Consider the following 15,802-nt stretch of genomic DNA (forward strand, 5'->3'; position numbering starts at 1 on the left):
TAGGTTAATTTGGCTTGGATCCTCATCCGGCTGTAGTTCATGTAATAGCAGTAAACTATTGTCGAAAGTCCAGGGCCCATTATCCATTACCCATCGTAGATCATATCGGTGAAAGAATCGGAATAATATCAGTGAATCACCCATTTCAGAAATAATCATTTGCTTACACGGACGCCATAATTCTGCCATTCGATGTTTGAAGATCCTGAAGTTGATGGATCGTGTTGTAACCAGGGATCCGATCAGGCACAGATCGTAATTCTCCTCCGATTGATTGCTTCCTTCGGCAGTGAACTCGAATCCATCATCGATTATAGTGAGATTTTGGAGTTGTAGATCCATGATCGGATCAACCCTAATCGTGAAAAACAGCCCGTGACAGGACGGGAACGCTCTCAAAAGGAGCCGCGAAAAAAAAATCAACTTGTTATACATTTTCAACTTGTTAACTAATAATTGTTACTATTGTTGTTGCTGTTAGCTGTTTTTAATTGTAGTAAGATGTTTGTTGTTAGTTGTTTATTATAAACTGTTTAATTATTAGTGTTTGGTAAAATTATATTGAACTTGTAGTAATTAATATTTAAGAGTTTGGAACCAACATTAATTTCTATTGAACTTCAGGAAATTTATACATCAATACAGATATCAGTTACACCTGACTTCCATAACTTCTCCTAAACATATGCAATAACTAAATAATTTCTCCTGAATTCAAAATAATTAAATAAAACATTATCTCATAATAAATTAACTAAGGCACATTTCCAACAAACTCCTTCTTACCTTAGTATTTACAAAACCTTCTGGCTGCTCAACAAAAATTTCTTCATGAAGATAGCCATTTAGAAAGGCTGATTTAACATCCAATTGGTAAAGCTTCCACCCATTTTGTGCAGCCAATGCCAATAACATTCTGATGGTGTCTAAGCATGCAACAGGAGCAAAAGTTTCTGAAAAATCCACCCCAAAAACTTGACTGTACCCTTTATCAACCAGCCTCGCTTTGTGTTTGTTGACAGAACCATCAGCATTGAGTTTGGTTCTGAAAACCCATTTAACTCCAATTTTTTTTCTATTTTGAGGCAAGTCAACTAGCTCCCAAGTGTCATTCTTCTAAATCATACGAAGATCCTCTTTCATGGCTTCTATCCATTTGTCATCCTTCTCGACTTCTTTAAATTCTGAAGGCTCAAAAACAGCAACATTACTTCTTTCATAGATATCAGATAGAGATCTTATGCCACGAACAGGAACATTATCGATCTTTTCATCAAGAATCTGCAAATTTGTTGGAGATTGCCTTTCAAGTGACTCCTCCCATCTCCATTGTTTATCTTCCATGAACTTGACATCTCGGCTCACAATAATTTTTCCATTCCGTGGTTGGAAAATTCTGTAAGCTTTTGAAGTGCTGCTATAGCCAATAAAGATGCTTGGTTCTGCCTTCTTATCGAGTTTGTCTCGCTTCACTTGTGGCACAGAAGAAAAAGAGAGACAACCAAAAATTTTCAGATTTTGAAAGCATGGTTTATAACCAAACCAAGCCTCAAATGGTGTTTTTCCTTGCACAGCTCTAGTGGGCAGCCTGTTTAGTAGAAAAACTGCAGTACTCGCTGCTTCCGCCCAAAGACTTTTTGGCAATTCCTTTTCATGAAGCATGCATCTAGCCATCTCCATGACACTCCGATTCTTTCTCTCACTTACACCATCTGTTGTGGTGTGTAAGGTGTTGTAAGTTGATTGCTAACATGACTTGCTGGTGTTGCTTACTCATCTTCCATCAAATTCAAGGCAAAACTTTTGGCTTTCATCTTCACTTTAAACACATCTTTGCCCTTTATATCCTTGATGAAGCACCATTTGTCTTCAAAAATAACTTTGAAGCCCTTTTCAATAAGCTGTCCAACACTAAGCAAGTTTTGATCAATGTCAGGCACGTATAAAACATCAGTAATATGTTTTACACCTGCTAAGCTTTCAATGGTCACTGTTCCTTTTCCTTTCACTGAGATAAACTCACCATTTCCAATTTTGACTTTAGAAATGAGAGTTTTATCTATTTCTGTGAAAAGAGTTTGATAGTTGGTCATGTGATTTGTGCAACCACGCATCACTGGAGCTGTTGTTAATTGCAAAACACGTTGCCACAAAGAGTTGCTCTTCATCTTGTTCTTCTGTAACTTTTGCGGCTTCAGTTTGTTGTGATCTGCAAACCTTTTCCATGTGGCCCATATTACCACATTTCATGCACTTGATGTCAGGCCGCCACCAGCATCTTTTTGCCATATGATTCATCTTCTTGCAATATGGGCAAGGTGTGGTCACATCATTTTTGTTGTCACTGCTGAACTTGTTCTTCTTCTTCTCCTTGTAATTTTTGTCTTTGCTGCCTCCTGAACTTTCAGTTTTGGCCTTGAAAGCACCCTCTACCAATTCTTCTTTTCTCATCATTCTCCTTTGCTCTTGAGCCTGTAAAGCATTCACTAATTCTGCCAAAGATATGTTTGACAGATCTTTAGACTCCTCCAAAGAAGAAATCTTAGACTCATATTTTTCGGGCAAAGTAACAAGGATTGTTTGGACAATTCTCTCATCAGAGAACTCCTTACCAAGCAGCCTGATGTTGAACGATTTCCGCAAGTGCACGGTATACGCTTGTAGTAATAAAAGATATCGATCCCACAGGGAACGTTTTTCGAACAAAAACTTATTTTGAATCGGTTAAATTTACTTTAAGGTTTATAATATAGAAAATCGTTAAAACGGTTTTGGTTTTGAAATTGCTAGAATGAGAATTAGGTTATAGTATGAAAACGTTAGAAAATACTCTGATTTAAGAATGAATTTGCAAGATAGGAACGTTTAGTACTTTTTAGAAAAGTAAACAGATGTATTTGTTTGCATTAAGCAAAGAAAACAACTTTAAACTTTGTACGAATTATAAAGATGAAATAAATGACGGAACCTCTAATTATTTGGCTTTGAACATGACAAAACCCTATCCGGGATAATTTCCCTTAATCAAATTAAAACTCTTTCGAGATAATAATTTGCCTAAGTGTTCAACAAAGTTTCCTTGTAAAGATTTTGAATTAAATACGTTTTAATGAAAACACCAGCATCCACTTCGGATCTTTTACCAAAGTGCTGCATAAAAATCTATCGAATAGAACGGACTTTATTAGATGAAATATAAATTGATACAAGTTTACAGAGAACATGGAGCATGGAAACATTCGACGGCTTGCAAGTGAACGGGTTGTAAATCCTTTCCTTGGGTTTCGTTAGAGTTTGTCAGGCTCCGGGGCGGATCCTCTACTCAATCTTCTCGTTGAATCTTCGTAATAGAGACTGGGTCGGTCTACTACCAAAATGAAAACTAAACTGGAACAATGTCTAAACGCTACTAAACTTATTATTATTGAATAAACAATGTGTGTACATCATATTGCTTTTTTACAGAATCGAAATCTAACTTCTGAATCACTTGACTCGGAATTTCTACATAAATTATATACTAATCTCTTTCTTCTACATATCTTCAACTCTCCATCAACTCTTTATTTATAGATGTTGAAGAGTCTTGATTGAAGTGTCGTGTCCGATGTGAAGGATCGTGTCCGTTGCGAAAGGACGTCTTTATCCACCCGAACGATCGTGTTTCGTCGAAAACGAAAGTGTGTAACTAGGCTTCTACAGACTCCTGCTCGTATCGAGAATATTAAATTCTCTACCAAGAATGGGGGAGCATCAATTGGTCTTCAAACAAAGGGAAGGAGAAGCTGAGGAACGCGTGTCGCGACCGAGAATGTGGGGGCCGCGGTCACGGCACGGAACGTTTTTCACCTCTTTGGCTTTCGTTCGCGTCCTCGATTTGGCGTTATTAATTTCTGTCGTCTTCGACTCCTTTTGTAGGGTTTTTTCTTCTATTTTCGAGCTCTTTTCGTTCCTATTTGGATTTTACCAAATATTTATATACCTTACAAGAAAGAAACATATTCGAGAGTAAAAGCTTTCTAAACAGTTATAAATAGCATAAATTCGTAGCAATATTGATGTAATTATCGATGATATTTTAGGTATATTTTGGGCTTAACAAATCTCCACACTTAATCTTTTGCTAGTCCCGAGCAAAATTTCACTGAATTTATTCTTTAACTAATCTCTTTATGAAAATAAAACATATATCTCTATATTACCTTTTGAATTAGTTAAGCCGAAAAGACTAGCTTCGCATGGCAAATTTATACGCAAAACATCAAACTAACTCAGTATAATATACGATATATCACTCGTCTTGTATTTCCAATTTGGAATTGAAGCATTCAGGACGATATAAGCACGCATGTTATTGAGTCTTTCGTCTCAAGGCATTTCAAAGCACAAAATTTCTTTCCCAAACCTAAACTAATATATGAGATATATTATATATTTAAATAAGTACTTGGGTTAATTATTTGCTTAGTTACGCCCGAGATAAGGGTGGTCTTGATCGTAACTTTATACGTATTTTATTGCTTTGTGTTTGCTTAAGAGGTACCGACCATGCCATGGGTGGACGCAATCGTTACTTTAAACTTATAAACACACTTATTATTATTATTATTGCCTTTAATGTTCCTTTCATACCTCGATTGTGATAAGGGTGGTCGCAACCGTGGACAAAAGTAAACGGTACTTAATTTTCTTCCCTTTCATACCTCGATTGTGATAAGGTTGGTCTCAATCGTGGCCAAAAGTTAAGAATTCAACTAATTGATTTAATTAATATGAATTATAAAATTAAAATTGTAACTTGGGAAAAAGAAAGATAACACGTTCATCCTATATTAACTTTAAAATTCAACATGTATTATGGCTAAAGTTTCCTTTAAAACTTCAATTGGTGTTAATGTAAGACGAAATCAAACCGGGCTAAAAATGTTAGTTCAATTTCATGCCTATAAACCTAATTGAAAATTTAAAATAAGATTTATTGTATCATGAATTGCATGATATAAAATAGAGATTGAAAATAAAGAATTTTTGTTACTTAAATACATTCACTCGAGACAATTTTACTTAAAACCGTATCGGAGATTTGTAAAAAATTTAAAAAATATTACCCGTATACGTATAGAAATATTTTTTCTAACGATAATGATAACCAAAACAAATAATCATATTAACTTATGGTTAATTTATGAACATATGAAAAATGTCAAGTTTATAAAAAATAGTGTGAAAATAAAATGTGTTGCAATATATGTTGCATTTGCATAAAAATTACTCGTTGCATTTATTCATTTTGCAAAATAATATTTTCGTTGCATTTATTCGTATATGTGGAAATGATATATGCAGATCTCCTCCCACACTTAAATTGGACCATGTCCTCATTGGTGCAAAAATGGAGAAAACATAAAAAATAAATACGAAATAAGGCATACGAAACAAAGATAGAAATTGTAGCAAATGAAATATTCAACATAAAATTAAAATGGAAAATTGTACCAAACATAGGAAAATTAAATTTGTACCAAATTATAACAAGATAAAAAGAAAATAAAGAAAACAACCTATGCTTGAGGCGGGGAATCCGGAGGTGTAGGTGAAGTCTCCACATTTCGGCGGCGGAAAAAGGAAAGCATCCGATGCCGAGTCGATCTATGTTCACGCCTCAAAAGGTTGAGGTTGTCATTCATCACCATGTTGTTTTCGACCAAATCATCAATTCTTAAGTTCATTTGACGATTGTTGGAATTGATTTGTTTCAAAATCCTCCGCAAATCCACCGGATCATCCGCTTGAGGTGTTTGGGGTTATGGTTGAGCTTGGGGTTCATCCTCCTCTCCTTCCGCCTCTCCACCGCCTTCGGTACCGAATGGAAGTCTAGGAAGTGCATGTCCACAAATTGGCGGTCGGCTTGTGAAAATGTTTGAAACGAGCGGCTTCCTCCTTCGAAGCGATGTCGAAATAAGCTCCACATTGAACCCGAAGGCGATTAGCTTCCGTAACAGCGGGCTTGTTACCAACACGCTTAGTCCTTACCATGGTGATGGTGTTTAGTGTGTTTAGGGTTGGAGAAGAAAAAGAAGAGGAAAAAGGAATTGAGAGAGAAAGAGTAAAGCTTGAAGATGAGTTTGGGGGTTGTAATTGGAAGTGATTGAATGGAAAAGAGGATAGAAATTGGAGTGACTAAATTGGGAAGAGTAAAAGTAGGTTTTTGGGGAAGAGTTTGGAGTAAGGGATTGGGTAAAAATAGAGGTGATGTGAGGTTTGTGTAAGAAGTAGGTTTATATAGGGTGATTAGGTAGATGTATAGGTAGAATAGGAATAGGAATGGGCAAAAATTGTGTCAAAATCGGAATAAAAAGGGCATATATCACGCGTGTCGCGACCGCGAATAGCAAAGCCGCGGCACGCGATTTTCAGGGAATTTTTCCCCTGAAAGTCGTCCGTTTTTGCTGCTCATACCGAGAATTATTAATTCTCGGTAGAGAATTAGTCAAAATGGCCTATTTGGATGCCTATTGACTTGGTTTGTGCTTTTTTGTTGATGGAATGGTTCCTGAACTGAATATAAAGTGTCCCTGCACTTAAAAACTAAAATAAAAGACATTAATTGCAAGGAAAACCAAAGGTTTAACCTTAATAAATTGAATTAAAGTGTAATAAATTGGTTTATGAAGAATTAATGAAACTTAAATGTTCATTTATGCATATAAGTTAAGAGAATCATATTAAGTGCATAATAAGTGCATATAAATATATAGTAATAATATGAATTTAATCAATTGAATGAAGTAATGTTTTAAACTCAATGAATGAAGTTTGTGAAATTGGATTAAGTGTGAATATATATGTTAATTAAGAAAACCATGATTGTTCAATATTATAGATTTTATATAGATTTAACTATGATTATATAAGAAATGGAATCAAACATATATCTAACCTTTGTAAAATTAATAAATGAACTAAATTGAAAATAGAATTTTATTGAATAAAACAAAATATAAAAACAAAGAATGAAACTAAATAACACAAAATACACAAATATTTACAAAAAGAAAACCTATAAACCTAAACTATTTTATATACTCATCCCTATCAATCGGGATATTTCTAGCCTTAATACGATCAATTTGAAACTGCACGAAAGTTTCACGTTCCGGTGCAGACAGAAAGTGAGGCCCTGTTTGAAAGACATGTTTCACAAGTCCTTCGTGCTCGAGAAATTCACAGTCAATTGTCGGGAAGAATTCATCATCACTCCATGGAACATCAATGGTACCCTTGATACCGAGAATTATTCCACAGATTATATTGCCGAACCCAATCTTCTTACCTTTGGATCGAGAAGCGGCGATAAGACCCTCCATCAGAATCTTTGAAGAATCTACTGCATTTCCCTGGAATATATCTCCAAGAACATAAAGATCTGTGTCACGGACCACACTACTGAATGTGCGACCGAATAAACTGTGACACAGGAATTTGTGCAAATACAGCATGGAGTTGGAGCGAAAGGAGTGATTATAGGCGAGTTTTGAATTGAATCGCCAGAAACCGGTGAGCATTCTCCAAACATCCGTGGATGTCATATCTCTTCCAGGATGACGTTTGATTGTATCCCTCGGGGGAAAACCAAACCAAGCATGCAACTCGGGATAGCCGAAAGTGAAGATTTCGCCATCTCGACGAAAACTGAGACGTACCCGTCGTTTGTTAGTGAAACGAACGGTACAAAAGAATTCGAGTATCCAGTCGCCTATTATTGGAAATCGCATTTTGGCGAATTTTGTCCACCCTAGGCGTTCCATATAGCGGCTCATGTCATCACTAATGCCAAGTTGGTTGTTAAGAAATTCATCCATATACAACATTCTAGTGAAGAATTTGTAACGGAGATTCCAGTAACGCCTACCTTCATCGTGATTGAAGATAGGAAAAGGCGCCCCATATCGTTTGGATAAGTCTGGGCGTTTGTTACTTGAGGCAGCATTGTGCCTTGAAGGTTTGTATTTGGTAGGCATGGTGTTGATTTGAAAGAAACAAAGTTTCTGTTACTTAATGAAAAATGGTGTTTTGAAGAAATCAGAAGTCTGACAAAGATGAAAAAAAAGTTGTAACAGAACTTGAATCCTTTAGGACTAATTTATAAGATTTTAGGATGAAGAGAGGTGTTGTTTTAATCATGAAAAGGTATAAAATTACACCTTTCGGGAATGAAGAAACTTAAGGTTTCGTTTGTCAAAGGGTTCGTTGAAAGGTTTAGGATGATTCAGACCTGAATGTGCAGGAATTACGCGTGTCGCGACCGAGAATTCCAAATTCGCGGTCGCGACACGCTGATTTCCTTGCGAAAATCAGGCGTCGTAAGCCATGCCCTGATTCACGGTAGAGAATTTATTATTCTCGGCAAGTTCAGAGAAAATCTAACCTATTTGGACAATCTGAAAAATAGATTTCTCGGCAGAGAATTCCAAATTCTCGGCAGAGAATTGCCTGAAACTCCAATTTCATTCTAATTTCCTAAAATTAATTCTAAAATCATGAAATAAACTTATGTTATGCATTTAAATCATAACATAAAGTCATCTAATCACAAAAATGGCATGTGAAAAATAAAATAAAATAAAATGAACAAAAAGAAACAAAACAAAATAAACTGTGATCGAAAAACTGAGTGATTTATACGTCAGATAATCTTGTTACGAACGGAATTCCTATTTGTGAAATATTTTCATAATAGATTTTACATCGATTACCATTAACTTTGAAACGAATTCCGTTAGGACCTTCCAGTTCTAAAGAACCATAATCGAATGTTTTGACGACTAAATATGGTCCTATCCATCTGGACTTAAGTTTTCCTGGAAATAAATGAAGTCGTGAATTAAATAACAGTACTTTATCCCCAACATTAAAGTGTTTGACTTTAATTTTGGCATCGTGCCATTTTTTCACTTTTTCTTTATAAATCTTTGCGTTTTCGTAAGATAGATGGCGTAACTCATCTAACTCATTTAAATCGAGCAAACGTTTCTTACCTGCTTATCGTAAATCAAAGTTAAGTTCCCTAATAGCCCAAAAGGCTTTATGTTCTAATTTGACTGGCAAATGACATGCCTTCCCATACACTAAGCGGTATGGAGTCATTCCTATTGGTGTTTTAAATGCAGTACGGTATGCCCATAACGCATTATTTAGTTTACAAGACCAATCTTTTCTTGAGGATGAAACTGTTTTCTCTAGAATCCATTTGAGTTCTCTATTTGATATCTCCGCCTAACCATTTGACTGAGGATGGTATGGCGTAGACACGCGGTGGCGTACTCCGTATTTTTTCATAAGTGTTTCAAAACTTCGGTTTATAAAATGAGTACCGCCATCACTAACGATGACTCTTGGACAACCAAATCTACAAAATATATCGTCAAGAAAATTTACGACAACTTTAGAATCATTCGTCGGGGTTGCAATTGCTTCAACCCACTTTGAAACATAATCGCCGGCAACTAATATGTAAGTTTTACCATTAGAAGGAGGAAAAGGTCCCATGAAATCTATTCCCCACATATCGAAGACTTCAACTTCTAATATGGTTGTGAGGGGCATCTCATCTTTCCTTCCTAGATTTCCTGTTCTTTGGCACTTATCACAACGAGTAATAAATGAACGGACGTCTTTAAACATCGTAGGCCAAAAGAAACCACATTCAAATATTCTAGCTGCTGTCTTGTTAGCTCTATTATGTCCTCCATAAGAGCTAGAATGGCATTCCGACATTATGGATTCAAATTCATTTTCACCAACGCATCTCCTAATTATCCCGTCACCATAAGTTTTGAACAAAAAAAGATCTTCCCAAAAGTACTGTTTAATGTCGAAGAAGAATTTCTTCTTTTGGTGGAAATTTAATCCTTCCGGAACAATATTGGCTGCAAGATAATTAGCAATATCTGCATACCATGGTGACATGACGCTTTTCATTTGATAGAGATGTTCATCAGGGAAATCATCTCGTATACCGATAGTTTCACCTATAGGACCGTTCTCATCTTCAAGTCTCGATAGATGATCGGCGACAAGGTTTTCTACTCCCTTTTTGTCTTTTATTTCTATATCAAATTCTTGTAACAATAAAACCCATCTAATTAGATGCGGTTTTGCATCCTTTTTAGCAAATAAATATCTTAATGATGCATGATCAGTATAAATAATAACTTTTGAACCTAACAAGTATGACCTAAACTTATCACATGCAAAAACTACAGCTAACATTTCTTTCTCAGTTGTGGTGTAGTTTAATTGTGCACCGGACAGTGTGTGACTTGCATAATAAATGACATGATGTTTCTTATCCTTCCTTTGACCTAAAACACATCCGACAGCTAAATCACTTGCATCACACATAATTTCAAATGGTAAATCCCAATCGGGTTTAGCAATAATAGGTGCACTGACTAAAGCTGTTTTTAATGTTTCGAAAGCTTTAACGCAATCTTCATTAAAATCAAAGGTGGAATCTTTCATGAGTAGATTAGTGAGTGGTTTGGAAATTACAGAAAAATTCTTAATAAATCTTCTGTAAAAACCGGCATGTCCTAAAAATGATCTTACTCCCTCCTAAAAATGATCTTACTCCCTTAACAGTAGTTGGAGGGGGTAATTTTTCTATTACTGAAGTTTTTGCTCTATCCACTTCTAATCCTTTTTCAGATATTTTGTGACCTAAAACAATTCATTTGTCAACCATGAAATGACATTTTTCCCAGTTTAATACCAAATTTGTTTCTTCACACCTAGACAAAACTTTATCCAAGTTTTCTAGGCACGAATCAAAAGAATCTCCATAAACTGAAAAATCGTCCATAAAAACTTCCATGATATCTTCAATGAAATCATTAAAAATCGCAGTCATACAACGTTGAAATGTTGCAGGTGCATTACATAGACCAAAGGGCATTCTCCTATATGAAAATATTCCGTAAGGACATGTGAAGGTTGTTTTATCTTGGGCATCCGGGTAAATGTATATTTGAAAGAATCCGGAGTAACCATCTAGAAAACAGTAGAAAGTGTGACCAGCTATCCTTTCGATCATTTGATCAATGAAAGGAAGAGGAAAATGATCTTTCCTAGTTGCTTTATTTAGATTTCTATAATCTATACAAACCCTCCAACCAGTGGTGGTTCGTGTAGGTATTAATTCACCTTCTTCATTCCTTACAACTGTTATGCCTCCCTTTTTAGGTACGCAATGGATTGGACTAACCCATTCACTATCCGAGATAGGATAAATGATTCCATTATCCAGAAGTTTAGTAATCTCATTTTTGACTACTTCCTTCATATTCGGATTTAGGCGTCTTTGCCTATCCGCTTTAGGTGGCTTATCTTCTTCTAAGTGAATTCTATGCATTACAATGCTCAGATTAATACCTTTTAAGTCTGAAATTTGCCAACCCATACTTCCTATCCTATTTCTAACAACTTCTTTCAATTTCTCTTCTTGATCTTGTGTTAATTTGTTAGAGATAATAAAAGGTAGAGAATCGCCTTCGCCTAAGAAAGCGTACCTCAAATGACTTGGTAATTCTTTAAGTTCTAATTTAGGTGGAACTATAATTGAAGGCGGAACTGGTCCATCTTCTCGAATCAAAGGTTCTGGGTCCTTATCTTCTAGTTCCTCACTCATTATAGGTTCTATTATTTCTTCTTTTTGAACAATGTCATTTACACATTCTTCAATTAAATCAAGTTTCATACAAGCGAAATCCTCCATAGGATATTTCATCGCTTGATTCATATCAAACTCAATCTTATCATCGCCTATTCTTAAAACTACTTTCCCTTCCGACACATCAACTAGAGCACGTCCCGTATTCATGAACGGTCTACCAAAGATTAGCGGACAATTTACGTCATAAGCAAAATCTAAAATAACGAAATCGGTAGGAAAAATAAATTTTTCAACTTTAACTAAAACATCCTCAATTATACCGTATGGTCTTTTAGTGGTTTGATCTGCTAATTGCAAAACCATATTGGTACATTTGATATCTTCTTCTAAGCCTAACTTATTAAAAATAGATAATTGCATCAAGTTAATGCTTGCTCCTAAATCATAGAGACAACTGGGAAATTCAATATCTCCCAATTTACACGGAATGGTAAAACATCCGGGATCTTTGAGTTTAGTAGGCAAATTGCTTGACACAATCGAACTGCAATCATCAGTTAGTGAAATGGATGAAATTCCTTCCCAACTGATTTTCTTTGAAATTAAATTTTTGAGGAATTTACCATAATTGGGAATTTGCGTAATCGCATCCATAAACGTCAAATTAATATGCAAATTTTTAAGTTTGTCTAAAAATGTTAAAAATTGTTTGTCATAGTCCTTATTGCGGAATTTGTGTGGAAAAGGTGGTTTGGGTACAAAAGTTTTTGTACTAGAGTCAATTGGTGCATCTTTTTGTTTTAATGTATCTTCTTTGGGCGTCGGTAAATCAGTTCCAGGTAAGGTCGAATTTTCGGGCATTTCCGGGCCTAAGTAATTTTTCCCTGAACGAAGAGTGATAGCCTTAACATGCTCTTTCGGATTTTCTTCCGTATGGCTTGGAAGACTTCTCTCTTTGCGGGATGGAATTGATTTAGCGAGTTGTCCAATTTGAATCTCCAAATTATGGATGCTAAATGATTGGTTTTTAATAAGCTGATCGAATTTATTCTCGATCCGTTTAAAACCATCGTCGTGATTACTTATTTTTCCGCTCATAGCATCAATAAATTTGTCGATTTTAGAAGATAAAGTGCTAATCGTATCTCTCGATTGATTTTGATAATTAGCAGTACGATTTTGATTAGTATTAGTATTATTATTATTATCTCTCCAGTTAAAGTTAGGATGGTTTCTCCACCCAGGATTATATGTATTGGAGTAAGGGTTATTAGGTTGGTTTTGCCCTTGGACAAAGTTTACCTGTTCAATTTCGCTCATACTTTCGTAATCCACATCCGTTTGGATTGGCTTACCATTAGGATCACACGGTGCCATAAACCTATCAATTTTGTGCGATAAGGCAGAAAATTGGGCTTGCAACATCGCTACTGGATCAAGATTCACTATACCTTTAACTGATGAAGTTGCTGAGGATGATGGTTTCGCTAATGGTACGTGTCCACGTTCCGCGGGCCACATACTGCTGTTGATTGCCATTTCCTCCAAAAGTTCTCTTGCTTGGGCAGATGTTTTCTTCATGAATAACCCTCCAGACATAGCGTCCAATGAACTTCTAGTTGTAGGATTTAGTCCATTATAAAATGTTTGCATTAACAGTTCAGCGGGCAATTGGTGGTGTGGGCATAAACGTTGAAGTTCTTTAAAACGTTCCCAAGCCTCATAAAGAGTTTCATTATCATTTTGAGAAAAAGATGTTAACTCTTTAATGACTCTTGCGGTTTTTCCTAAAGGAAAATTTTTTGATAAAAATGCTTGGGCTAATTGCTCCCAAGTCTCAAATGATGCGGCTGGCATAGAAGTTAACCATTCTTTGGCTCGATCCTTCAAAGTAAAAGGAAAAATGCGAAGTTTGATTGCTTCTGCAGTTACATCAGTAATTTTAAAAGTGTCACAAATTTCTAAGAAATTTGTCAAATGGGTATCATGATTTTCGTTAGGTAACCCGTAAAATGTTACGTTATTTTGCAACATATTAAGCAATGCTGGCTTAATTTCAAAATGGTGTGCATTAATTTGGGGTCTAACTATACTGTTTGTTATACCGGCCACTCTTGGCCTAGCATAATCCATAAGTGTGGCCATAACTTCTGGCTCGGTAATTCTAGTTTTTATTGGAGTTTTGTTTTTGTTTTTCTTTTCTTTCTTGTTCTTTTTAAGAGTTCTTTCAATTTCTGGGTCACTAGGATCTGGTGACGTGCCTGAACTTCGAGAACTGCGCATGAACCTGAAATTTCGCACAAACCAAAACTACCTACAAAACAGAATTTGAAAAATAAATATGTTAGTAATTGAAAATTAATAAAATATAAAAGTTTGAATAAGTATGAATAAACCTAGATTCGAAATAAAACACGAAAAATTTAAAATTTTGTCGAAAATTTTGGCGTTCCCCGGCAACGGCGCCAAAAACTTGTTGAACGATTTCCGCAAGTGCACGGTATACGCTTGTAGTAATAAAAGATATCGATCCCACAGGGAACGTTTTTCGAACAAAAACTTATTTTGAATCGGTTAAATTTACTTTAAGGTTTATAATATAGAAAATCGTTAAAACGGTTTTGGTTTTGAAATTGCTAGAATGAGAATTAGGTTAGAGTATGAAAACGTTAGAAAATACTCTGATTTAAGAATGAATTTGCAAGATAGGAACGTTTAGTACTTTTTAGAAAAGTAAACAGATGTATTTGTTTGCATTAAGCAAAGAAAACAACTTTAAACTTTGTACGAATTATAAAGATGAAATAAATGACGGAACCTCTAATTATTTGGCTTTGAACATGACAAAACCCTATCCGGGATAATTGCCCTTAATCAAATTAAAACTCTTTCGAGATAATAATTTGCCTAAGTGTTCAACAAAGTTTCCTTGTAAAGATTTTGAATTAAATACGTTTTAATGAAAACACCAGCATCCACTTCGGATCCTTTACCAAAGTGCTGCATAAAAATCTATCGAATAGAACGGACTTTATTAGATGAAATATAAATTGATACAAGTTTACAGAGAACATGGAGCATGGAAACATTCGACGGCTTGCAAGTGAACGGGTTGTCAATCCTTTCCTTGGGTTTCGTTAGAGTTTGTCAGGCTCCAGGGCGGATACTCTACTCAATCTTCTCGTTGAATCTTCGTAATAGAGATTGGGTCGGTCTACTACCAAAATGAAAACTAAACTGGAACAATGTCTAAACGCTACTAAACTTGTTATTATTGAATAAACAATGTGTGTACATCATATTACTTTTTTACAGAATCGAAATCTAACTTCTGAATCACTTGACTCGGAATTTCTACATAAATTATATACTAATCTCTTTCTTCTACATATCTTCAACTCTCCATCAACTCTTTATTTATAGATGTTGAAGAGTCTTGATTGAAGTGTCGTGTCTGTTGTGAAGGATCGTGTCCGTTGCGAAAGGACATCTTTATCCACCCGAACGATCGTGTTTCGTCGAAAACGAAAGTGTGTAACTAGGCTTCTACAGACTCCTGCTCGTACCGAGAATATTAAATTCTCTACCGAGAATGGGGGAGCATCAATTGGTCTTCAAACGAAGGGAAGGAGAAGCTGAGGAACGCATGTCGCGACCGAGAATGTGGGGGCCGCGGTCGCGGCACGGAATGTTTTTCACCTCTTTGGATTTCGTTCGCGTCCTCGATTTGGCGTTATTAATTTCTGTCGTCTTCGAGTCCTTTTGTAGGGTTTTTTTCTTCTGTTTTCGAGCTCTTTTCGTTCCTATTTGGATTTTACCAAATATTTATGTACCTTACAAGAAAGAAACATATTCGAGAGTAAAAGCTTTCTAAACAGTTATAAATAGCATAAATTCGTAGCAATATTGATGTAATTATCGATGATATTTTAGGTATATTTTGGGCTTAACAAATTTCCACACTTAATCTTTTGCTAGTCCCGAGCAAAATTTCACTGAATTTATTCTTTAACTAATCTCTTTATGAAAATAAAACATATATCTCTGTATTACCTTTTGAATTAGTTAAGCCGAAAAGACTAGCTTCGCATGGCAAATTTATACGCAAAACATCAAACTAACTCAGTA

The 15,802-nt window shown here is 35.5% G+C and overlaps 1 non-coding gene across 1 annotated transcript; it reads left to right on the top strand.

Annotated features, from left to right (window-relative positions):
- The first annotated feature begins 13,343 nt into the window (after positions 1-13,343).
- LOC136204275 (small nucleolar RNA R71) lies at positions 13,344-13,450 on the top strand. Its single transcript, XR_010675123.1, has one exon. It is a non-coding gene; the product is annotated as a small nucleolar RNA R71 (small nucleolar RNA).
- Positions 13,451-15,802: the final 2,352 nt, after the last annotated feature.

This window comes from Euphorbia lathyris, chromosome 8, assembly GCF_963576675.1.
Source record: "Euphorbia lathyris chromosome 8, ddEupLath1.1, whole genome shotgun sequence".
In the NCBI taxonomy this organism is placed as follows: Eukaryota; Viridiplantae; Streptophyta; class Magnoliopsida; order Malpighiales; family Euphorbiaceae; genus Euphorbia; species Euphorbia lathyris.